Raw genomic sequence first — 17,557 nt, 5'->3', positions numbered from 1 at the left:
TGTAATAATAATGATGTAAATTGAAACAATAAAAATAGTAAAAACAGTAGTAGCAGTAAAATGTTTGAAATGTTCTGCATAATAAACTTTGTGTGTGTATATTTATATATATATATATATATATATATATATATATATATATATATATATATATATATATATATATATTTAAAATTACAAACGTCCTTTAATAATATAGAAGTATATATATTTCATATATATGTTATGAAGGGTAATTTTGTTGATAATAAGTCCACCGTGTGGTCGAACCAGCGACGGACGGAATCAGGACTACAGTGATATATAACAGTACATAAATGTGTGTATATATGAATACCATCTCCCATCAATCCACCCGTCGAACTCATGCGTTTAACGATATATCTGCCATGTTATTTATTTATTTTCACCGTGATTCGTTGTAAAATACATTGTCCTTTAATATAGTCATTCTACCTCGGAAGTAATTATTTCATATGTTACGTTAAGATTTTTGTTGATGAAAATCAATATGTTTTACTAGTCGGCCACAAAGAATTTTCTTGATAATTTATCAACCCACCCGTAGAACTCAGGTGTTTTGCGATTGGACCGATATCCACCACCTCTGCCATGTTTAGTGCGTTTGTACATTAGCCATTTATACTATTTATCTCATATATTCATATACAATATACATAATTTAATATATTATATAGTATATATATATATATATATTTTTAGTTGATCGAAACAATAAAAATATATATGACAAACCAACATATAGGGTGTATATGAATACCATATCAAATAAGTCAGGTGTTATAAATACGATATATATATATATGTGCACGTATATATATATTTATATATATATATATATATATATATATATCCTTTAATATATATATAGTATATATATTTTATATATGTTACACAATATTTTAGTTGATACAAGTCCAACCAGCGACGGACATTTTACAGTGTATTAACCAGTGTATTGAGAAAATATGAATACATCTCAACCCATCGAACTCAAATTAACGATATCCAGCACCTCTAGTTGACCGTGTAGTGGATCCTTATTTCATCAATGATTATAAAAATACAAATCCTTTTAATATAAGAAAGTATATTTTTTATGTTGCAAGGGGAATTTTTAGCAAATATCGTGGGGTCGAACCAAACGGACGAGGAATATTAGTGACACATTAACCAGTCGGTTAAGGTATATATCCATTTCCCATCAACCCACCCGTCGAACTCACTTATACCATTTATTTGAAACAGGAATAGGTGAATAAGACAAAACAACCGACGCAGAGATCAAATATGTACTGTATTTCTGGAATGTATACTCGAACTCAATAGGACTGAAACAGTGTCGTAATTATTTTCATTATGCTTTGAATGCATCTGTGACTAATTTCAACTCTTTGGAAATTAATCATTGCATTAACGACAAGATGTAACCAGCTTCATTTAGTTTGAACGTGGTTAAAAAAATGCCGACATTGCATAAATATTCATTGATTTTAACAGAAAGCCATGATAAACTATATGAAGTCCATTGCATATAAATACATATTCTAATTAAACTTAAGTTCTCTTTTTTATCAAAAAATGAATGATTTTAATTTCTTTTGTTTTAATAAAATTGTGATTTTCAAAATATTTGTGATTTTGTAATAAAATAATAAATTTCAACAATCTAATGGCAGTTTAAAAACTAGTTTTAAAAAATAGGCTGTAAATAACATTAACTAGTAAAAAAAAAAATGGGTAAACCCAGTTGGACATGGGCTAATGTTCCAAGTGGCAATATTCCAACTATAATATTTCAATTGCGGCAAATGGCAATATTCCCACACAAAACCTTGGCAAGAGTGGCAATGTTCCCAGTGGCAATGGTCTAACATATATATATATATAATATATGTACATACTATATAATATACATATTTATAAATATATATATATATATATATATATATATATATATATATATATATATATATATATATATATATATATATATATATATATATATATATATTTACTTATTTATTTATTTTTGTGACTCCAAAAATGGCACTCACTATTCATTCCAAGCTGATAGCCTTATCTATTTAATGCCGACTATATCATCAAGAAAATCAATATGTATTACTATACATGCTAATTTTTTGATAATATATATGAAAAACAGGATAAGACAATAATTAATCATAAAACATATATATATAATATATATATATAAATATATATATATATATATATATATATATATATATAAATATATATATATATATTTATAAAAAATATCATATATTTATAATATTTCTTCCATAAGACACAGTTCAATATCTAGATTTTATTTCACGAATTTCCCTCAATTCTCCCTTGTTTAAAGCTAAGAGAGTATTATTGACAAGTAGGCCTATATCTTATATACCACATGATGAACATGACAAATACAGTGAACATGTAAAATTTGAGGGAACAACAAATCTGACTCGTGTGACCCATTGAACAACAAGAAAAGTATCGAGATAACATTTTCCTTGTGCAAGGAAAAATGAAACGAACCAAGGAAAACAATACTAGCTAAAAGAACGAACTACTCAGGTCAACATGTTTATCTCAAGCATGTATTCAGGTCAGGAGGTAACAATGTGATATCATACAAGCGATGTTCTTTATTCCAAAGCAGATCTCAAACAGAAATGTCAGATGTATAAAAGCAACGAGAAAACTAGTTCGGAAATGTCAGCGAAAAATATAACGTATTAGGAACTCGGAACAGTACAATGTTCGTCTGTTGACAAGAGGTCCGTTCTATCAGCTTTTCAGTTCTTTGCGGAAACAATGAGAATAATAACAACAGAAAGAAAGAAAATATTCCACAACGGCTGGAAAAGCAAAAACAAGATAATTGAATATTCTTACATCATTACAAAAGGATTTAACACTATCAAATAATACACCAAAAACTTAATTTTCTATTCAGGCAAAACTATAAGGGAGAACGTGAATGAATGATGCCATCTTTTTGCATGACAAAATAATAGGTACATATCTGTGGAGATTCGGTTTTGGAAAATGGCGGAATCGGTTTTCTTATTTGGTTACCTTTTCAGCGATTCCTATATCTCGCTGTATTTATCTAAATATTTTTTCTTTTTAAAAGTTTCTTTCTGTGATTTTGCTTCTTTAATCAGTATGAATTTTCCCTGTGTTTTTTGCAATTTTTTGCGGTATTATTTAAATACTTATATTGTAACACGATTGCTTACTATATTTGGCTCAATGTTTCCCCTTTTTTGCTCATATTTCAGAAGCGAGTTCACCTTTCAGATTCTATTCATTTCCCACCTGGTGTTGGAATCCTACAACAATTAGTGGAAACCCTCTGGTAGTGTTCTCAGTCGGTCCCTTATTGCATTCTGCCGTATATTTATCGGAATATCCCTATTCACTGAGTTCCTTCAATCCCCATTTTAACGGAAAACCATTTCGACGTGTCTCTAATTTTATACATAACATTTTGAAAGGTATCTATTATTTTCTTCTGCATTATGTGCCATGTCACTTTCTGCAGAGAGAGAGAGAGAGAGAGATTGAGAGAGAGAGAGAGAGAGAGAGAGAGAGAGAGAGAGTCCTCTGAGTCCTCTGAATGTCCTTGAAAACCCCAAATCCTTTCTATATCATACGGTTGGCAAAAATTCTCTTCTTTTTTCCCTCTAGTGGAATCGAGACATGGACACATTTTCGGAGATAAAAGTGAAACATGAAAGGAAAAAAGCATCTCAACCATTTGTTCTTGAACGCATTATATCTAACATCACCTAAGGTGTTATGATGTTTCATTTTCCGTTTTCCTGATGCGCTATCCTCAACAGATAGCTGTGTTTTGGCATTTATTTTTTTATATTTATATTATATGTTTTTCTTCAGGATTTTCAATCCGCAAGAGTCCACCATTATTAAATCACAAAGTGTGAAATATATGGGTATTTCTTCATAATTATACATTTCCTTGACGAAATTTTACATTGATGAAGAGAGAGAGAGAGAGAGAGAGAGAGAGAGAGAGAGAAAAAGATAATTAGGAACTCGGAACACATAAGATATGGTCTGAAACCACGCATAAAGTTAATAAAATAGATGAAATGGACATGGAAGAATGAATATCTCCGATTAAGGAGCGGCTGATAACAAATGGCAGAAGAAGGGAGGTCCAATTAGACAGATGCTCAGCGACAGGGAGTGGAAAGCAACAGATGATTCCATCAAGTCTACAAAAGAAAACGCCAAGCAAGTAAGATGTTATGAAAATACCGTGCCTTGTACCGTCTTACAGTGAGGACAGTTTTCCTGAAGCTTTAATGCATTTAGCATATACTGTAAATTATCAATGGTATAAAAAACGGAGGTACGTTTCGGAAAGCAAGATTCAAATTAAAACACAACGAAAGGTTCATCAGTATTTAAATACAAGACGCATTCGACAATGTCTTGCCATTACTCAAGAGGCACCGGAGGAGAGAGGAATCCCTGACTTAGGTACACGTGTTCCGCTGACGCCACGTATCTTTATACCGTTGCAGAATACTGTTTCTGTGCCTCTAAATACTTCTTGTTACTAAGAAAAAAAAAGAGAAAACACATTTACAATCTGAGCCACAGAAACAGAAGTGAAAAAAAGTACAAGACGCATCATTAAGCCACAGTTGGTCACGTCACTCAGGTTACTGGTGCATTTTTCTGAAGTAGAACTCCCATTCCATAGATCTTCCCAAGTTTTCAATTTCATTGTTTGCTTCATCGGTCCTATTTCTAATATGCGATACTTTTCACTGATGGCCTTACCCTTTTCCTAGTAGTCCCGAAATGAGGACATCTTTCTCACACACACTCTTGCTGAATTTTTCTGGGGAGGTGACGAACCATGGTTTATAGGTTGTTTGGCTTTCATCACCATGGAAACAAGTCAAAAGTGACCTGATGGTTACCACTCCGGCCGTTTTTAGTTTTCTGTAAAGGAAAACTAGTGAGATGGCTTTTTGTCTGCCCGTCCGCCCTCAGATCTTAAAAACTACTGAGGCTAGAGGGCTGCAAATTGGTATGTTTATCTTCCACCCTCCAATCATCAAACATACCAAATTGCAGCCCCCTAGCCTCAGTAGTTTTTATTTTATTGAAGGTTAAAGTTAGCCATGACCGTTCGTCTGGCACCGCTATAGTGCTATAGTGCCAACAACTCAGGCCATCACCGGGCTGTAGCTGAAAGGTTCATGGGCCGCGGCTGAAAGTTTCATGGGTCGTGGCTGAGTGTTTCATACAGCATTAACGCTGTACAGAAAACTCGATTGCGCCGAAGATATTTTCGGCGCATTTTTTACTTGTTTGTTCTGATGTCAGCATTCCTGGCATCAATCCTGCAGATCACTTGCTTATCCCCAAAATGTCAATCAGTAACGTATTGTTAACTGAAAAAGTACTGATGCGCGTTGTGTCGCCTATCTGGAAGACGCTAAAGCATCTGCTACCCAAAATCATTCCATTAATGCTGTTATGTTGATATGCGCTGTTCCCTCTGTATCATCATGGTGCAATGTTCACTTTTGTCTACGATAACTATTTCCATACCATTTACAAGCATTTTAATGAAATATGACTAGTAATCAGGGCGAAAGAGAGGCAGTTCTCTGTATTTTCCCAAAGTTTTTACACTGAATGTCTACGAATAATCGGAAAAGTTAAGCTGTAAAGAGGATGTAAATGAATTTTGCATTTAGACACATACTGGATGAATTAAAAGAATACGCAGCAAACAATGTGAGAAAGCAGTACCTTATATACAAGAAACGTACTGCACTTACAGCATTCTTCATATGAAAGCGGTGAACCACAGAGACCTCTCGCAACATGAAGCTCTGAGTGAGAGGAGCATCGTGCAAGCGTCCTTCGCTATGTTCCTATGCACATTTGGAAACCAAACTTGACTATGTTTAGTCTAACCGCAGAAAAAACAAACTAAGACACCTTAAAACCCTACCCACCCGCTTCCCCCCTCCCACAGAAATGAAACTGACCCCAAATAAACCTGATTAATCATCAGAAACTCCTACAAAACCAAGACCAGAACAGCATGGAGCCTGCAAATCATCTTAAGAATGATGGTGAAATTCCTTTCTCAGAAGACGATGCATATTCCGTCATGTATCAATCCTCGACCATTGGTATCCCTCTGCCGCGAATTGCCAGCATTCCTTATCAATTGGCGTAGTCTTCCGTGAAATGATGTTGTGTTCAGCCAGCGTTCCTTCCTCCAGTCTTGGAAAAAGAGGCGGCGATGCTTCCACAGCGGAAGGAAAAGATGATGCAATGCTGATGAATTATTATCACTGTTGTTGCTTTGGCTATGCAGCCTTTTCCTAAATAACAGTTTGGGGTTACAATATCTTGGCAATTTTCTGACCAAGGTTACCATGGACTGACTTTGAATTTGGGAAAGTTTTGTATTTGATTTTTTTGGTGAATATAAAATGAAAAATTGTTTAAATGGTAAAATAGTAGATTTGGAATACATTTTACTATTCTGATACATTATTTTGCACTTAAAGTACTTTTCATCATTTTTTTCTGATTTGAAAAAAATATTAACATCTACGGCAATAACAATTTTAAGACAATTCATCAGTCATAACAAAGTGACACCTATTATAATACTGATCAGGATCTTGTTCTAACCAAAGAATTAATTAATTTTCAAGGAAATACAGATATAAGTCCTACTGTTGAATGGAAAAGTGAACATCTTAAAATAAATGATGGCGGGGGAGAATTATTTACGGGGTACTAATACTGATAATGTGATAATAATAATAATAAATCAATGGCAATGAAGCTCTTTATTAACTATGCAAACTTCAGCTGGGTTGGTTGTGGCTGGTATTCGGAAAAGTGATATTTCTCACAAACAGCAGACAGATCTTGTAACCTCGAGCCTCATACCTCATTTCCATGTGTTTGAAATGGGAACATACCTTTAAATCTATTAACTGATTCATGGTTTTCCAGTCATCTCAACTTCCATAAATAAAAGCATGCATAATTCTTTTTTAAGCCCCAGCAAGCCATAAAACTAACTTTCACTAAGGTTGGGAATGCCACTTCTTCAAATACCTTAACCAAAAACTCATTAGCTGTGTCCTAACACATGTTGCGCCCCTCACCACTGTCTAGTATGCAAAACACGCGATTAAGGAATTGAGGTTTTCTGCTCTAAAAACTCATCCACTCCATCTACCGTCGCCTTCTTGGAATCCCCTCTCCTTCCTCACAACACTTTCAAATTATATCTCACTTAATTTATCATGATACTATATCTTTCACTATTACTGTAAAATTCCGAAGTAAATCAACCAATTCTACTTTTCACCATCCATGCTAACAATCATTCATGTATTTGAATGGTTTCCTTTCACCCTCTTTGAAATAGTCTTACATATATTCACTTTGAACTTTACCATCTTGCAAATATTTTCGAAATCTTTCATAAGACTACAGTTTCTCTCCCTTGTCACCAATCAGTATTGAATTCTATAAACATCGAGGACCTGCATTTCATTTCTCTCTATCTATTCGCTAAGTTCTAGCATCACTACTTCCATCCTTGTAGGGGGCTATTGCCGTCAGTGCAAGTCGCGTGGTTCACTGTAGGTTTACTAAAGGGTGTTTGAGGTGGAATATTATCCCTAGCTGTATCCACCCTTTTAGTTTTACTTTGCCTCTATTCCCACCTCCCTTCTTCAAGCTTGCCATCCAGGCTCTCTAACTAATAATTCTTAGTGAAACTCTGAGGTTTTCTCGTTGTTCCAACTTTAGTCCCTTGTACTTCATCTCCTGTCATAAAAAGAGAGAGGAAAACAGATACAAAGACATACAGTTAATACCTTTTTTTTAAGGCACTCTATGATAGTTCCTCTCCTTTTATATATTTTAACAAAGTATTCATTTTAATCATAAAAGTTCCAAGTTCCTTCCAGCATGTATTCTCAAAATCCTCTGGAAAGAGTCTGTTACAATATTTTTCCATTTAAATTCAGACTTCCCCATCAGCTGCAATATGAGGAGCACATGATCCACACATTGTCTCATTTGTCTAAATCCATGTTTTCTTTTTAGTGTCAGTCTTTCTGTTATCGGTTAAACTTTCTCAACAAAACCCTCTCATAACCCTTTCCGGTATACTTAGTTATGACGTGTCACCTTGGTCGTAACTCCTCTTTCAAAACTAACAGTTATCTCCCTCTCACTTATTTTTTTGGAACTTTTCCCTCATCCGCTCGTACCTGCTACACCCAGGTCAGTCACTCATGTATACATTAGGTTATATCACCTGTCACTTCCATAAACATTGTCAGATTTACAGAACCCTTTCAACTACAACGCTATTTAAATCTGCCTCTTCTAGCTTCTGCTCCATCTTCATACAGCGAAACGAAAACCCATCGTCCGTCAATTCTGAAGTGATTTACGTAACTAAAAAATATTCTTCTATTAATACTTAAAGTATTGACCCAAATCTTTGTCTTATCGGATGATCATATCAAACTGCATCAATCGATGAAAATTTAGCATTAACGAGAAAAAAAATGTACTATCTTAAAAACATGGTCTCCTACCTGGACCATCCGGACTGAGATAATCATACAAATATAAAAAAATATATATATAAAGAAAATGTCTTTTATATATATATATATATATATATATATATATATATATATATATATATATATATATATATATATATATATATATATATATAATATATAAAAAAAAATATAATAAAAAAATATATATATATATATAATATATATATATATACATATATATATATATATATATATACATATATATATATATATATATATATATATATATATATATATATATATATATATATATATATATATATATATATATATATATATATATATATACATATATATATATATATATATATATATATATATATATATATATATATATATATATATATATATATATATATATATATATATATATATATATATATATATATATATATATATATATATATATATAAAATTTATGTCTTTGTATTTGCGTGTGTATGTGTTTATGTGTGTTAAAACTTATTTCTGTTTGAGGCAAAAACCTATAACAGAAAATGCTATCTATAAAAGAATGATGGACCATGTTAGTACTGATAATCTTAGAGAGAGAGAGAGAGAGAGAGAGAGAGAGAGAGAGAGAGAGAGAGAGAGAGAGAGAGAGAGAGAGAGAGAGAGAGAGAGAGAGTACCTTATGAAACAGTTTCACTCAGTGGAGTGAGGACTGAAAACAATGAGGCTTCACAATTCTGAATGTGGTGGAGGGTAATAACAAAGCAGCGCGAATGGTTTTCGTCTGTTATATCACATCCAGTGAGCGGTTATGTTACTGTTTCACAGTGAACAATAGTCCCAGACTGCATGTCAGTAGAGCATTGTCTTTTCTGTATGTCTCGTATGTATAATGAACGTTTCAGTTTAACTATAACAATTATTCACAACAAAACCAAAAGTTCAGAAATTCGTAGCAATATTTTTGAAAGCTTATATATTTAAAGAAATATCTCATGCCGAAGACTTTTTAACTTATTTATGTCTCTTTCGAGTTTGTAATGGGTCAGATGAATGGGTTAGGTTACAATAAACTTTTCTTGTCTCCTGATCCGCTGAGATTCAAGGCAACATGATGAGGAAATACGATTATCATCTCTAAATGCGCAGGTCAGTGAGGACTGTTTCCAAAAATAAAAATAAGACAACGGCCAGATAAAATGAGCAGGACAACACCGAGGTGTTAGCGTTACGGTGTAAAAAAAAAAACATATTCTAATAACTTTAAGGAATCATTGTGGTGTTATGAAAAGAAAGAAGGAGAGCTAAGAGCTAAGAGAGAGAGAGAGAGAGAGAGAGAGAGAGAGAGAGAGAATGTTTTTTCTAATATTTTGAGGTGTATTTCCTGATCGCAACTAATAATTTAGGATTACGGATTTTCAAAAATGATGTGAAAAATAATTTTAAGCAATTTAATGTATAACTGTAAATTGGTTTCTTTGTCTTTCCAACGTATAGTGCAGTAGAGGCTGCACAACGAAATCCAGCACAGTAAAAAAATAAATTAATAAAGAATAAAGAATCTTAATTGAACAATATCTAAACAACTACAGTGACATACATAAGGATCATTCTAGAATCCTACTGAATTCATCATGGCTCTCTGAAACACATAATCCCTTCACCCGTTCTCAAACCGATTCTAACTTTGGATCCCTTTAATAGTGAAAAAGTCAATTATTTCCAGAGCTATCCCGGAATGGCGGCTGAGTGAGTAAAAGCCCGTAAGCTAGATTTGCCAAAGCTTTTAGCGACTCAGCTCCCAAATCTGAGGTTAATCTTCTGTAGTACAAACGCATTTCTAGTGAACTTTTTGCAGGCTACAATCATTACAAAGACAGGCGAATCTGTCTTATGTCTAAGGAAATTAATTGGCAAACTTTTCATCGGATAGAAACTTTTCTTCAAAATGGAAAGTTTCGTTTAAAATATATTTGTCTGATAATGATACTAGAGACAGTAATCATAAATACATGAAGTTCATCTACCAGATGTGTTGCTTTTCTATAATCCTTAGTTAGGTACAGAAAATCTGACTTACTGAAAGTAGAAGACAGTAACATAAAATTACCCGGCTATGACCCACCAAACTCGATTAACGAAAACTCCATGATTAACTTGAATGCTAACCGAGGCACAAGGCAATTTGATTGAGAAACCGGAAAAAAGTTCTGGAAAGTTCTAGAATTGAATTTCTGACCTATCATTAGAGAGAGAGAGAGAGAGAGAGAGAGAGAGAGAGAGAGAGAGAGAGAGAGAGATGAGTATATGTTTGTGCAATATCTTTTGTCCTGAGAAAGTCTGTAAAACCTGCTTTTTTAAAGTGCCTATATTTTCCACCAGCGCATAGATCTATTCCCCGGTCAGGAAGTATTTCGCTTTTCCAGACGCCGCACGTCTTGTTTCACTACATCGTTAATGGGTCCTAAATGTTTTTGTTGTTAACAATCAATTCTCCAGAGGTTTTAAGAGTAAGAAACCCAAATAAAAGCTGAGGGAAATGGCCGTATAGGACACCGAAGTAAAGAGATAACAAGGAGTTTATGGACTAGCTGAAGATGAAAAGGACCATGGAGAAAGAAGTTCATTGAGCATGATGGAGGGAAGAGACATGTCCGGTCTCTAATATGATTCGGAGAGACATAAAGTTTTTGTAATCGTATAGTGAAAGGTATGGTGAGCAATCAGTTATCAGAACGATAAAAGTTCTCTATATTTACCTCAATTGTTTATAATTTGAAACTGCTTTATGCAATCTCTCGTCTATGAGATAAGTTGTATTAACACCATATAAAAAAAATCGTTCCTTTTCCCTGTAACTTTGGAGATCTAAAAACTTGCAGACATATTAAATATATATATATATATATATATATATATATATATATATATATATATATATATATATATATATATATATATATATATATATATATATATATATATATATATATATATATATATATATATATATATATATATATATATATATATATATATATATATATATATATATATATATATATATATATATATATATATATATATATATATATATATATATATATATGTATATATATATGTATATATATATGTATATATACACAGATACATATATATATATATATAATATATATATATCAGTGTGTATTTTGTGTGATGAAGATACTTGAATAATGACAATGAAAGACAGATTGGACGGTCGCGAGAATCGAACCCGCGTTGAAGGAAGGTGTTATCATATAAAGTTAATTTAGTGATCTTGAAACACCTTTGAAAGAAGACCAGGTAACCTTCCAATTAGTGACAGTAGAAATATTGACGACAGTGTGGAAAATTCCATATTATAGAAGCAAAGGTACGAGGACTGATGAAACTAACTGACTCTTAGGTTCGTGACGATGGATATACATATCTCAAGGTACAACAATCCCAAAAGCACGAAAGACTTTCGGTGTTGTAATGTATGGTACGTACACACTAATGGCGTTCTTGGGTTGTGAAAGTTTCCATCTTTTGCTAGTCCTTAAACAAGACAACTTGGTGCCTGGAGATGCTGCAGCTTATTTATTTTCAACAAACGGTGTGAAAAATCATCATTCAAACTGCAGTCTAAGTGGGAAAGCATAATGCGACATTACCAGCGGAACCAACAATTTCAGCAGCCTAGTATGTGCCTAAACAAGACAATGACAAAGGTAAACATTTCCTGCAAGGTTGTTGGACTGTACTCCATTTTCCACCTTACCATAGGAATCATCAACAAAGTACAGAATGCAAATATTTTCCCAAAACTTGCATTACGCAGTACGCAATTTATTGCCTCACGTGTTTATAACAATACTATCTAGAGCAGTAATTCCGTTGCAATTTATGGATATGAGCACTTAATGTACTGTTTTTAGGTCATTTAACATGGCCTAGCTTATCCGACTGTAGGCTCTTTCTTAAATCGATGGGACTTAGTTGCGTATGTGTAGGAATTCAGATAATTGCCTATATGCTCAAAACTTCCGCAGGAGACACATGTGTATTGTGCCAAACTTCAATAGCTAAATTCTAATGGACATTTTTTGCCCGATATATATTGTAAGCATACGGTTGTTCCTCGTTAACAACGACGCAAAACTTAGATACACAGCAGATATAGATTTTCTTTTATGTCTGAAACATGAATCAGGTTAATTTCAACTTGAGAGAGTAAGTTTACTTTAGAACAGCTGGCAAATGAAATCAAGAAGGAAATGAAAGTGAAAATACCTGAGAACACGATATCTCTAGCACTTTCCATATTTACATGACCTTAATTAAGGTTTTTCGGTAACACTCCTCATTCTCTCATGATCAGGGTTCAACAAAAGCGTTTCGGCTACCTACATATTATGAAAACGCCAAGACCTAAAGTAAGAGATTCAGAGTGCTAGAGATATCCTGTTCTCTAACATTTTCACTTGATTTCCTTTGTCTTCTTTTCCAAAGTAAATATTCGATCCGAAGTTGAAACTGTCCAGTTTCATGTTTCAGACATACAGATAAATGCCATTTATTACGACGGGTAAACTCTGTATCTAAGTTCTACGTCGGAGTTAATTAAGAACAACCGTATACTGGCTATAAATACCCTGATAAAAAAAATATCCCTGCTCATTAATTTCATGCGATCACTGAAAGCTACCTTTTCACATTTACTTGACACGGAACACTGCAATGTCATCAGTATATGTCATTTATTAGAAGTTACTACTCTCGCAAAGCTCAATGAAGCGGTGTCCTAGAGTGGACTTTCCGATGTACATTAGATTAGATAATTTTATTGCCCAGATATGGATTCCATCGCTCAACTTTACAGTAATTAGTTATATTTGGTCTACAAAACGTGAGCCTAATTGCATTTACAAAGGGTTAGGCAACAGTCATTTGCCAATGGCGAAACTTTTTATCTCTTACAACAACGTTAAGTCTTTAAAACTAAGATTATCATGGGGTGAGATGACTTCATATAAAAAAATTTTTTTTTAGCTTTCTGTAAAAGAAAACTATTGAGATGGCTATTTTGTCCGTCTGCAGTTTTCTGTCCCTCTTAACATTCATAAACTACTGAGGCTAGAGGACTAAATTAATAATTGATTATCCGCCTTCAATCATCAAACATAAAATTAGCTATCTAGCCTCTGTAGTTTTTATTTTATTTATAGTTATTATATGATAGTGCGTCTGGCAACGCTATAGACAGGCCACCACCGGACCGTGGCTGAGAGTTTGAATGGGCGCGGATCACAGGAACATTATACGCTGTATAAAAATTCAATTGCTCCGAAGAAACTCCGGCCTTTTTTTACTTGTTTATTGAAGTCAGAGAGTTATAAATATTCGTTCTCCTGATACCGTAGTGATTGTCTCTACTTCTCTAATGACGGGATAACATTCAGGAATAAAAATACTTGTTTGAATGTTAAAACGTTTCTGGAATGAGGTCAGATCTAATTTTTTCAAGAAACTTAACATCACAATTTTTTTCGGTTTTACGACATCTAGTTTTTCCATTTAAAATTTTTACAAAAAAATCTCTCCTGAAATTTTTCAATCTTAACGAAATTCGACTTGGTGTTTTTCTTAATGCTAATAGGTCTTAATTGAGGTATATATAATGTCTATCTGTTTCATGTTGAATGCCAACCATTGCAAACCAAGTGAATCCTACCATGTAAAAGGTTGGAAATCTGAATTTTGGCCTTGCCATGTGTGATTTATTTAATTTTTAGCGGGTTCATGGGAAAACAATGATAACATAATTTATGTTTTCCATTTTAATTGTCTATTGCGCCTAACGCATATTCCTTACATGTTTTCACGCTTTATCCCCAGTTATTTTCACTACTCTCTTCAAGTCTCTCTCTCTCGACTGTGTGTGTGACAGCTGACATTAGTGCAGCATCAAAAATGTTCAATTTGATCAATAAAAGTATATCATTATTTCTATTCAAAAATGAAACAAATTTATTGATATCCGGTGGTTAATCTTCAGCGACTAGATGGCTGCCTCTTGAGGACAGAAACATCTCGAGCCATCCGGATTTTGAGGATCGACCCCAAATGGTAGAAGACTGAGGCAGAAAAGAGATTGTACTTTAAGGCCATCGATCACATTGACCTACCATCTTGTGCTGTTCCACTAATAACAAAAACTTATTATTATCTATCTATATTTTCATCCCATAATCTGACAATATTGCTCTCAATAATGATATCTTATGGATGATACACACACTCTGGTAGTTGCATAGGAGAACTGTATCATCCATTAACACTAATAAATGGAGCCACGATAAAAACCCATCCGGATTGCAATTATTCTTAATATATATAATAAGATCATTAATATACAAAATAAAAAGAAGACACGATGTAGAACTTCCTTGACGAACTCCCACAGTAGTCGTTATGATTGCAGTACCAATTATGCTGTTTGTTAATCTATAAATAGCTATCAAGGATGCCAACATAACAGCTCCACAACCTAATCGTTTCAGAACCTTAAATAACATTCCTCTTGGTACCAATCATGAAAGCCTGACTAAAATCAACAAATACGACAAAATAGTTTGTTCCCCTTTCTCCTAGTTAAATGTCTGTCAACAATACGCAAAAGTACAATATGCTCCATGCAACCACGTCCCCCTGCGCCCGAGCCTGTTGGCCTGTCAGGCTTAAACCATGTTTTTCGTGAACAAAGAATCATATCATACAACTTTGTGATAAACAGTTGCCCAAAACTGTGATCCTCTGAATAATTCTTGAGGTTCCTGTCTGTTGCCTTTCTTAAAAATCCATTAAAGAACTTGACCAAAGACCATGCTAGGTAAGATTAAGTCATGAAAGATTCGTTTCTTTCCTAGCAAGTGTCACCAACCATTTACTGGAAGATAACCTAAGAACAAAGGGGAGACCCCATCTGGATTACAAGCCTTATCAGGTTTAATTTCATTGATCTGGGACTTGATTTTCTTCGTCAGTTATTTGATCATCTAGGATTTTTCTTGGACATTTATAAATGACTGTATATTTTCATAAAACAAGACTGTCTTCTCTAGTATTGAGGAACATTTTGAAATATTCTTTGAACAAAATCTGTTAAAAATCAATTTTATTTTAGACCTGAAATTTCCCCTTCCAGTCTATAGCCTGCCAAACTCTCGAATCATCATGGTTTTGAAGGAAATTTCCCAGATATGATTTCATTGTATACTTCCCTCTTAACTAATCCTCTCCAACCATTTCTGAATTAATCTGAACATTTCAGAACACTGGTATAATAAATTTTACAAGACCATAAGCAAAATTTTTTATAAATTGATAAAATCATCAGTATTTATGTTCAAAAATAAAATTGGCATTAAACATGTTTCGATCGTAAATTTTATACTTAATTGAAATTTCTGAATGCTTTAAAAACTTATCTGCACTTCCATCCCATCAATGATGCATGTATAAAAAAGATGCTCGCCTTAACACAAAATCAAGATCGATCCTACCTTTTGACATTTGAATGGATGTGAAAAAAGCATGATCAAAGGCAGCCCATTCTCAATTTGGGTGTACATGAAATGATTCTATAAAAAATTAATCAACTGTGCAGAACCCTACATCAAACGTCTTCTTCGGAAACCCATCAACGAAAGAGTTCCTGCTTAAAAGTCTTATCACAAAGTGTTTGTCATAAGTTTTTTCAGATTAATGATCATTGGTCTGTTATGATCCTTACAAATTGTTGTCAAAACATGACATTATCATTAGGAATATCTTCATCAGCGACCTTAGGCAAGGAAAAGTATTCAGTGACTTATTCTTTATTCCTTACAACCTCTACCGAACCGCATTTAAATCATCCCTAATTATTATAAACTTTGTTATCGTTTCATTATTTATTTATTAATTTCTTGTATTGATGCAAGATTCCTATGAGAACGTTATCCTTTGGAGAGTCATTTGGCGGGATATAACATGAACCATAGGATGAATGAGCTTTCGGCACTAAATCAGTGAGCTGAAGTGATGACCTGACAGTCTTTTAGGCTTTTGAAGAAATCGATTACAACAGTCTTTTATGCTTTAAACAATTTTGAAAATACAGTTTCCCAACCGCGGTGTGAATGATCCCTGTCATAACTCATTAAGAAATGTAGTAAGACAAATAAAGACGTCTTTATCCTCACTCCTTTACCTTATATCATATTGTAATAAGAATTCTCCATTTTGTTTTTTCTAATTTGGTTTTATCTTCAACTTTTAAAAAATTGGTTGGATATAACAATTTTAATAAGTTTAACATGTTGTGGTCTTGATTTAATCCCCCGTCTTGAGTCGATTTATCAAGTTAATCAATCAAAATCTTTAACACCAGACTGCCAAAGAACTTGCATTAAAAACAAGTTACTCCAACGTTTTCTGACGTTCCTTTTCTCTCAAACCTGCTTCATATAAATTCCTCCATTCCGCTGAGCACATTGGAAACATCTAACACTCTTTGATTATTTTCTTTAAATTTGTCACGCTGGAAGCTCCTTTGCTTTCCAGTATTCCATCTCGAATCATTCTCGATTCTAAAAGTGACCAGGAATTGATACGATTTATTAAGGATCCTTGGTCGATGTTCCTTTGACCAAGAAACAATTCGAACGGATGAGATTTGCCAAGGATGCAAAGTTAGTTCAAAAACGTATGAATTATTTTGTTTAGCATCGTCCTCCAATTCAGGTCATCAATGGGCTGAGAACCATCGTCGAGAACACCTAAGCAAAATTTAACAAAATTTCTCTTCAATTTGGACAAAAGATTTCCAAAAAACAGGTCACATTCTGCCT

The sequence above is a fragment of the Macrobrachium rosenbergii genome, chromosome 8 (genome assembly GCF_040412425.1).
Source record: "Macrobrachium rosenbergii isolate ZJJX-2024 chromosome 8, ASM4041242v1, whole genome shotgun sequence".
Taxonomy (NCBI): Eukaryota; Metazoa; Arthropoda; class Malacostraca; order Decapoda; family Palaemonidae; genus Macrobrachium; species Macrobrachium rosenbergii.
The sequence above is the reverse complement of the archived record's forward strand: the minus strand, read 5'-3'. Positions refer to the sequence as shown.